This window comes from Ixodes scapularis, unplaced genomic scaffold (genome assembly GCF_016920785.2).
Source record: "Ixodes scapularis isolate PalLabHiFi unplaced genomic scaffold, ASM1692078v2 PGA_scaffold3__209_contigs__length_174095766, whole genome shotgun sequence".
Taxonomy (NCBI): domain Eukaryota; kingdom Metazoa; phylum Arthropoda; class Arachnida; order Ixodida; family Ixodidae; genus Ixodes; species Ixodes scapularis.
The window spans coordinates 39,500,020-39,510,187 of NW_024609868.1; the positions used below are offsets into that span (position 1 = coordinate 39,500,020).

At 55.1% G+C, this 10,168-nt stretch overlaps 1 pseudogene; it reads left to right on the forward strand.

Annotated features, from left to right (window-relative positions):
- The first annotated feature begins 6,063 nt into the window (after window positions 1-6,063).
- LOC115310513 lies at window positions 6,064-6,630 on the forward strand (annotated as a pseudogene).
- The last annotated feature ends 3,538 nt before the right edge of the window (window positions 6,631-10,168 follow it).

A 10,168-nucleotide genomic window follows, 5' to 3' on the forward strand; every position in this document is an offset into this window, starting at 1 on the left:
GGGGGGGGGGGCAGACCCCCCTCCCTCCTCCCCTCCCCCCAGTTTTTCATTTTGCTGGGGCCTTCTCTCCGCCCTCCCCCTCATATAGCATTTTGTCATGGGCGGGTCCCGCCCGGATCAAAATCCTAGCGTGGGAATATAGAAAAAGGATTTTCTAGATTTAGATAACTACCGTTAACATCACTTAGCTCCAAAAGTTAACTTCAATTATCATTACTATTTGAAGGATTCATTGATTGCAATTGCGCATTACGTTTATAAGCAATACTTAGAAACCATACAAAATTACGTGAAAACGCATGAAATGCCAATGAGAAAAGAAAGCTATCTAAAAGTCGATGCTGTAATTTTTTTTTACTGGTATTAAGAAATTACACAATTAGTCGCGCCTTTAAGTTCAATGAAAAAAGTATTTAACTACAGTTCGAAACTGCTCGGAAATAAGTGAAATACAGTAAGGCAATTACTATATTGAATGACCGCCCCAAAATGTTTTTCCACCTCCTTTTTTTTTTCGGATTGTTCAAAATCAAATGCTCTCACAAACCTCACGCGAGTTTTTGCTTCCTGAGTACTCTAATAGTACCACTCACGTGGGGCCCTCACGCTCAACAGCTCAGCAGCTTTTGAGCCTAGTAAACTAAACCCAAAGACATGAAGGAAAGACAAAAAACGATATGTGCTAGCGTGTATATTTTTTCTTCTAGCATTCGTGCTAGAAGAAAAAAAAATTGTATTGGCAACTATTTTTGTGATAGAAAACAGTGTGTGATTTTGAATGGTCATTCATCAAGTACTGTAACCGTTACACACTATAGAGTCAAACAGTGATCGACCTTGGGATTTCTTCTTTTTCTGACGTACACATATGATATTTGTTTAATCTTTGCGTCTTAGACTATTCGCTGGCGATCTTGTTCTTTACAGAACAATGGAGGATGATGAAGGTTATTTTAAACTTCAATTACACATACATCGAGTATCAAACTGGTGCAGTTACTAACGCATAAAACCTAATGCGAGTAAATATAAAATGGTAAGGTTTTCGAGAAAAAGAAAAGTTAGAGAAGACAAGTGCTATGAAAGAGCACATCGAAATAATTAATTCCATTCGTTATCTCGGTGTTACTTTTTTTTTTTATGTGACCTGTCATCGAACATTCATATCAATGCGATAACAAACATGGTGAACAGCATGTCGGAATTCTTGTGTTGGAATTTCCAGCGCTGCCCTTCAGGGGCTCTTCTAAACTCTTCAAACGCAAAGTTGGTGCCGAAGTTCACGGAGCGCACCGATATGATCATCACGACGATGACTTCGCGCTTTTGTCGCTGTCGTCCAATCGGCGCGGGGTCCGCAAACTTTCGGCTCCAACTTTGCGTTTGACGAGTTGACTTTGTGGGAGACAACGAGCCACGCTGAACGTGGATGGACGGCCCCGTGAGCGGCGAGAAAGAAGAGAAAGGGACGCTCATGGTAGGTGCGCGTGGACAGAGTTCGAAGGGCCGTGACGAACGAAAGAGGCGGTGCCGAACGAGCCCAGGGAAGACCCGGACCACACGGCAGCCTTGGCCCCCGCAGCACAACTTAAGTATCGATAAAGTGTTTGTCTATCATAGCGCTCCTTGTGTGACTTCCTCGGAGCGAGTAGAACTCGGCCTGATCGGGAATTGTCAGGCGACCCACATAACTGGCGCCCAACGTGGGGCCCGAGAAAGTCTGCCGTTGTTTCTTTTCGCTCCCAGGGAGTCCCACGAATCGCGATTTCTAAATTTAGGTTTGTTTTGTTTCCCCATTTGAATTTTTTTGTTACTCCGCTGGACATCAGTGTTTAACGTTCTGCCGCCATGTCCAGGTTACGGAATAAGGCCGCCCATCCCGAGGCCTCAACCCAGTGAGTGGCGGATATTGACTCGGACGTGGGAGAAGGCACGGGTGGGCAAGTGAGCGTTGCGGCAGCGCTAGAACCCCCGATTCCGGCGGTGAACACGGGAGACGTCAGCGAACTAATGCACGCCATGACGGCGATGCTCGCGACGTTTTCTAGACAGATGGGTTTGGCCCCAGGGGTGGTGAATCCCGCGCCTACGCCCGTGCCTCGCCCGCGGTTGAGCGTGCCGACGCCGACCTATTCGGGCTACTCCGACGCAGCATCGGTTCACGATTTCTTGCAGGACCTAGACGGTTGCCGGCCGCTCATAAGCGAGACAGCGGGAAGGGATCGATGCAACAGGAGCTCGTCGCAGTGTTAGGAGGCCGCACGAGGGAACAGAGGATCGTGGCTTGGGGTAAAGTGGTGAGCAAGGAAGAGCTTGTCGAGGCCCAAAAGGCAGATGGTTTTTGTCAGCGGGTGTTGGGGAAAATTGCGGAAATGGCAAGCAACACCGGGAACGCTGGCGGTCAATTTAACGAACATGTTGATTCATACCTGCTGGGTCAAGACGGCTTATTGCTCCGCTACATTCCAACAATCGACGACGAGGAGGGGAACGACTCTCCGTTCAGGGTGGTGATTCCTAGGAGGCTACGGAGGCGGTTTATTGGACACTTCCACGACTCGGCTTTGGCTGGTCATGGCAGCGGCAGCAAGACTTTTCAAAAGTTATGTCGCGTCGCGACCTGGCCGGGGATGAGACAGGACACACTCCGATACGCCCGTAGCTGCCCAGCCTGCCAGAAAGCGAAGCCGCGAGGGGGAAAGCCCCCAGGCCTGATGCAGCCTGTAGTGAGTCACTACCCGTGGGAGACGGTTGCTTGCGACATCATCGGCCCACTTCCAAAAAGTCCCCGTGGGAACCAGTATTTATTGGTAATAACCGATCATTTCTCAAAATGGGTGGAGTTACACCCGCTGAGGAAGCTGGTCTCGGAGCGCATCTGGGAGAAGTTGTTGGAAACTTTCATGCGCTTCGGTACATCCACGTGTCTCATCAGCGATAATGCTAGCTATTTTACCAGCAGAGTGTTCACTGACTCCTGCTTGGCGCTAAACATAAAGCACAAAAGGACGACACCATACCATCCTCAGGCTGATATCACTGAGAGAGTGAACCGAAACTTGAAGAGCATGCTGATCACACTAACGGAGAGACACAGGGACTGGGACGAACACATTGTCGAGATGGGTTTTGCAATCCGGACGACCGTGAACAGATCGACTGGGTTAACGCCTGCGCTTCTAAACTTGGGTAAGGAGCTATCGTTTCCGCTGGAGAACGGGTTACGAAATAACCAAGGTTCGACAGAACGCCCACTCTCTAAATACGCGGCGGAGTTGAAAGTTCGCCTTTTGAATGCGTTGCACGACGCCAGAGAGAACCTCGTTGCAGCAGGGATCGAACACGCAGCCCAGTATACGATAAGACTCATCGTCACCTGGAGTACAAGGTGGGGGACTTGGTCCTCAGGAGAACCCATCCTTTGAGCAATGCAGCGAGCGGATTCGCAGCCTCACTTGCTCCGAAGTGGGAAGGGCCCTACGTGGTAAAGGCACGACTGTCACGTCTTACCTACAGGCTCGCTCAGGAAAATGCGAGCGAGGAGTCTTGCCCGGTCCACATCACAGACCTGAAAAAGTACCATCTTCGTGATCGGGATGACGATGAACGAGAACAAAACGAGGAATCCTCCGTTCCGCGTGACTCTCGCGCGCGACCGGCAACGCGGCCTAAGCGCGGTAGCCGAACAATGCGCGAACCCGTCGGTGAGAGATCCGATAGGTGCTCTGCGCGGCGCTATACACTCCGTGCGACGCGACCGGCGCGCCGCCGCGCGGCCGTTATTGAAGGTAGGCAGTGAGAGCCCGAGCGAAGCGAAACCACGCCGCGTACGTTGTTATGCATTGAAGTCGGAGCGGTGAGGTTGCGTTGGGTTGACAGCATGAACTGCTGCGTCGTTAAGTGCTCCAATAGTAATCCGTCGTATCTCGGGGGACGCAGTTTCACAGTTTTTCACCTCGACGATGTTTTGTGGGACAGCGACCGCGATTGACCCATGCCGTACGACGCGAGAAATTTGGTCTCCCGCTCATGTCTGCCACTGCGTCGGCACTGCTGACATATTCTACACTACCGCTTTGCGCTCTGCGTTTGTTTTCGTACCAGTAACACCTACATATCTCAGCTCGCACTGAAATGCCATTCCACACTCGCGGGTATTTAGTGCGAATTTCGTTGAAGGAATGCCCTCGAAATAAGTTTCGTCCCCATCGTACGTGTCGATGATATTTCCGGACCAGTATGGCACGCAGTCTGTACTTCATGAAGAAAGATTCGAACGGTTCAAAAAGTGAAAAATATGAATCTAATGAAAACTAAAATGAAACTTGGGATCACTGGACAGTCGACGATTGAGTATAGAAGTTTATGTGGTGTGCTTTTTTTTTCGCTCAGCCTCCTTTTCGATGTGGAAACGCTGACACCCCTAGTTGTGTAGATAACAATTTTTTTCTCGGCTTTAGAGCCACCTATTGCAAAGTTGTTCGAACTGGAAGTACCGTTCACTGATCCCTTCCTCCCTGTAAAGTGTGCACCTCCCGGCCATGATGAGTGGTATTCTCTTGACAGCATTTGACGGTCAAAAACTGTTCCCATTTAGTTACGCCGGCCAGAAATATTTCCATTTGGTTAAACTATGCCATTTTTTTAGGTATAATAAGTGTTTTGTCAAGTTACGGTTGTCCAAGTACCTGTGGGCCGAAAATCAGCACCTCGCACAACCAGATTACTACACAACAGCTCACCGCAAAAGCCTTTGACGGCCAAACCGTGTGTTGGCCGGCAACTTGGTTTTCTCGGTTTTGAAGCCACCTTCCGTAAAGGTGTTTCAATTGAAAGTACAGTGCACTAGTCCCTTCCTACCTGTAAGGTCTCCATCTTCCACGACGAGTGGTATTCTCTTGACAGCCCTTTCACGGCCAAAATCGTTTCCCATTCCGTTACGCCGCCCAAAAAATTTCCACCTGGTTCCCCTATGCCACCTATGTTTGCTATTATAACTGTTGTGTCAAGTTACGGTCATGTCCAAGAACCTGCGTGCCTAAATCTGCACCTCGCACAGCCCGGTTATAACACAACATTTTGGGTCCATTATGGGATATTCCTGACAGCTTTATTACTTTATTCGTTCGAACCATAACTTTCGCACTTGCTGTCCTAATAGAACTTGGCCCACTTAGTGCACGAATTTAGTGAACATCTCGCTTGCCTCCAAATATCATCCTCCCACCACCTTTACAGCGACGGGCGAAACAAATTTCCCACTGAGAGCAATTATGGTGGCGGCCGTCTTGCTTTTCGGAAAATTGCCCAAGCCCCTTTTTCGACCGCAACTAGAGAAATTATCCCTATTGACGACTCAAACTCAATATTTAAGAAGTGGAGAACAGCTAGATGCCCTTCTTAAATCTGCCCCAGCACTCATGCAACGCCATCCTCACCTTATCGGCTTAAAAAGCAAAAGTTCCGTCCGTGCGCGCTTCCGCCGCCACAGCTTTGCACGCGAAAAGGCGCCGCAGGCTGCTGAGCCTGCCTCACTGTCGAACGCCAGCTCCTCCACTAGCGGCGCTACGCGCGTTTTTCAAAGCGCCCCCTATAGTTCCCGCACGGAGTGTATAATCTGCGGCCTAGAACTTGATCTAATCTTTGCAAGATGTTAATAGAGCTTGTTCTGTCCAGAAATGCCCCCCGGAGGAACCAGAATGGGCGGCGCCATCCGGGAAAGCGACCTTCCACTTCCCAAAATACCGGCGGAGCCAGCCGGCCCAACTCCCAGGGTGGTCAACCCTTCCGGTAGAAGACCGGTCAGCCCAACGCACCGGGTGGCCAACCCGTTCGGCAAGAGAATGGCCAGACAAGCCGACAGGGTGGACAACCCGGTTGGAGGGGGAACGGCCAGACCAACCAACAGGGTGGTCAACTCGGTTAGCAAGGAGCAAGACGAACCAACCGTCAGGGTGGTCAACCTGGTTGGCAGAGACGGGGTGAGCAATCCCGACGTCGACCACGTCAACGAAGGCAGGGCGGTGGAGACGCGGAGGACCGGAGAGTCCCAGGGACACGCTGAAGGACGAGGTGCTGAAGATTATGCCGGTGCAGAAGCAGACGCGTGCCGGCCAGCGCACCCGCTTCAAGGCCTTTGTGGCCATTGGGGACTCAACGGCCAATGCTCCAAGAGCTCCAAACAGGTGCCCGTCCTGCCAAGTGCTCCAAAGAGGTGGCCACGGCCATCCTTCAAGTCATCATCCTGGCCTAGCTGTGCGTCATCCCCGTCCGTAACGGCTATTGGGGAAACAAGAGTGGAAAGCGCCACACCGTACCCTGCAAGGTGCGTGCTGATGCGGCTAATCCGGCGCCCCGCGGCACAAGCATCGTGTCCGCCCCAGTGCCCAAGAAGCTGCTGCACATGGCGGGCATCGAGGTCTGCTACACCTCGGCCCGCGTCTAAACGGCCACGCTGGGCAACTTTGCCGAGACCACCTACATGGCCATCCAGCAGACGTGCAGCTACCTGACCCGGACCTGTTGCGGGAGCGAGAGCTCATCAAGTCTCCCCACCAGGAGTTCACTAATCACCTGATGCACGTCCAACGCCACCAGCGAGGCGGAGATGGGCGACTTGGAGTCCAGTGACTCGGTCCAGGGACTCCGGATGCTCCGGACCCCCCCGGAGTTTGAGGCTTGAGGGGAGGGGAGTGTGGGAGACAACGAGCCACGCTGAACGTGGATGGACGGCCCCGCGAGCGGCGAGGAAGAAGAGAAAGGGACGCTCGTGGTAGGTGCGCGTGGACAGAGTTCGAAGGGCCGTGACGAACGAAAGAGGCGATGCGGAACAAGCCCAGGGAAGACCCGGACCACACGGCAGCATTGGCCCCCGCAGCACAACTTAAGTATCGATAACGCTGTCATAGCGCTCCTTGTGTGACTTCCTCGGAGCGAGTAGAACTCGGCCTGATCGGGAATTGTCAGGCGACCCACAACTTGGCGGATAAGGAGTTAGCGTACTTGCGGTCAGTGGCGGGGCCACGGATTGGTTGAGATGTGGTGCGGTGACGCAGTGTGTTTCTACGCTGTGTCACGATCTTTCTCGAACGTGGACGAAGGAGGCCGAAGCACCCGCCGAGGAGAGACGACACGCGCAGCCTGGTTGTGAGGGTGGACGATGTCTGGCTGGAGCGCGTGCGCTCAACGGCGTTTATTGGTGCGGTGAACAATGTTGCCCGCCGAGCCTAACGGCCGCAGACGGGCGGACTGGAGGGGGGCGCCACTAACTTGTCACACTCCTCCCCCCCCCCCCCCAGTTTGTTCTAAACAAAATACATGAATAAACACACACGGCCGACACCGTCTCGGCGTCTGGTCATGCAAAGTCCCGGCCTGTCGACGATGAAGGTCACCCCGGCGAGTAGCGGTCAGGTGGCCTCCTCTGCCGTGCACTCCGCCTGGGCACTGGTGTCGACGGGCCAGGTGTGGCAACGCCGGGCGCTGCCTGAATTGGTCGCGCTCCACCCGGTGGAGCTGCAGCGACCGGATTGGGGAGTGGCACCGGTCCAACTGGTGCCGCAGGACTGGAGACTCTTGTTGCCTCCGTGGTGGTAGGTGGCGCTCCACTGGCCACGACTGGTGCTGTTGGCCCCCCTGCAGGCTGGTCCTCTGAAGCGACGGCCGAGGGTGCAAGCCAGGTCCCGGAGCGAGGCCTGACATGGTCGGCGTGCCGGTGCCAGGTGGTCCCGTCGGGCATGCGGACGAGCAGCGATGAGGCACTCGCTGGTGAAACCACACGCCCGGCAGACCAGGGTGGGCCAGGACGGAAGTTCCTGGCGTAGACCGACGCTCCCGGCTCCGGCAAAGGCCCGGGCCTGGACGGCACCCTAGCGGTCAGCAGCCAGCTTCTGCTTCAGCTGCTTCAGGAGCGCCGTGGACCGGAGGTCTGGATGCAAGACGTCCAGGGGGGTCTTGACCATCCGGCCCAGCAGAAGCTCGCAGGGGGCACGGCCAGTGACCTCATGGGGTGTGGTCCGGTACTGAAACAGTACCCGGGCCACCTGAGTACGGAAATCCCCGGGCTGGCTCTTCTTGAGCTTGTCCTTGATAATCTGTATCACCCGCTCTGCTGCACCATTCGAAGCGGGGTGGTACGGCAGAACCAGCATCCGGCGGATTCCATTCCTCTGCAGCCAGTCCAAGTACTCGGCGCTGGCGAAAGCGGGACCATTGTCGGACACAATAATGTCCGGCAATCCCTGCGCCGCGAAGACTTGCCGCAGCGCCGCAATGGTCGCGCTCGCCGATGGACTGGTGACTGGCAGTGCCTCCACCCACTTGGAGAAGGCGTCCACTACCACCAGGAAGTAGTGGCCCTTGAAGGGTCCCGCATAGTCCACGTGCAAGCGGGACCACGGCCTCTGTGGGAACGGCCAGGGGGTGATCTACACGTGGCGCGAGGCTCGCTGGTTCTCCTGGCAGACCTGGCACCCTTGCACCTGGTGCACGATGTCCTGGTCCAAGCCAGGCCACCAAACGTGCGACCGTGCCACCATCTTGGTCTTTTCAATGCGAGGGTGCCCCGCGTGCAGCAACTGTAGAACCTTTGCCCGCAGACTTTGTGGAATCACCACCCTGGAACCATACAGCAGGCAGCCCTGCTCCAAGCTCAGCTCGGCGGTCTTGTGGCTGTACGCCTGGTGACGCAGCTCCTCCCCTCGGGCAACCGCCTTGACCACTTGAGACAGGACCGGGTCCCGGCTGGTCGCCTGCGCCACCGCAGTCCTGGTGAGCACCCCCGGGTAGGCCCGCTCCAGCAGGAACACGTCAGCTGGCTCTGGAACGGCAGCAGGCACCTCCGGCAGGGGCAGGCGGCTCAGGGCATCGGCAGGTCCCAGGTCCTTCCCAGGGCGGTAGACCAGCTTGTACCTGTAGGCCACCAGCGTCAAGGCCCAGCGTACCACACGAGGTGATGCTTGCACTGGGACTGCCTTGTCAGGCCCCAGCAGCCCCAGCAGCGGCTTCTGGTCCGTGACTGCCTCGAATTGCCGGCCCCACAGGTACTGATGGAAGCGCTGAACCCCGAAGATGAGGGCCAAGCCTTCCTTGTCGAGCTGGCTGTAGCGTTGCTCTGCCGCATGGACACGACGAGAAGCAAACGCCACAGGGCGTTCCTGACCATCCTGACCCCGGTGCGACAGGACGGCTCCTACCCCGTACGGCGACGCATCCACGGTGAGGACTACAGGCTTGGCCGGGTCGAAGTTGACCAGCACTGGAGCCTTAACGACCAGCTCCTTGCTGCGCTGGAAGGCCAAGTCCTGCTCCTTCTTCCAGGCCCACTGCTGCCCATCACGAAGCAGGCGATGCAGCGGCTCTAGATGCGTCGAAAGGTTGGGCAGGAACCTCTTGTAGAAGTTGATGAGGCCGAGGTAGCTCTGAAGCTCCTTCTTGTTCTTGGGCTTCGGCGCCTTGAGCACGGCCTCAATCTTGCGGGGTGCCGGGGCCAGGCCAGCCTGGGAGATGATGTGTCCCAGGCACTCCACGCTGGGGGTCAGGAACACGCACTTGTCCAGCCTCAGCTTGAGACCGGCATCCTGCAATCGTGTCAGGACTTTGCGCAGGTTCTGCAGGTGGTCCCCGTCGTCGGTACCGGTAACCAGGATGTCGTCCAAGTACACCGCCACGTGCCTCATGCCCCTGAAGAGGTTGTCCATCTCTCTCTGGAAGATGGCTGGGGCTGAGGCCACGCCGAACGGTAGGCGCGTGTACTGGAAGAGTCCCATGGTAGTCGAAATGGTGACATACTTCCGGGCGGCATCCTGGAGCACCAGCTGCTGGTAGGCATCTCGAAGGTCGAGCTTCGTGAACTTCTGTCCCCCGGACAGAGCCGACCAGAGATCTTCTACCCGTGGCAGCGGGTACTTTTCGACGGTAGCGACGGGGTTGATGGTGACCTTGAGGCTCTTGAATTGAGGCTCTTGAATTAATCAGTTGAAAGTTAGCGCTCTGTGGTGTCTGTTCTTCCTATGTCCCTGTCTTTAAAGCGCAATCATGTTTTCTAACGAGTTTAGGGCCCCAGAACTAAAGGAAACGTTGTGTGTCTTTCTCGTCCGTTCAGTACTTCAGTATGCTTGCATGGTCTGGGACATGCACGAGAACAAAATGTCGAGTGCAAAAGTCGCTG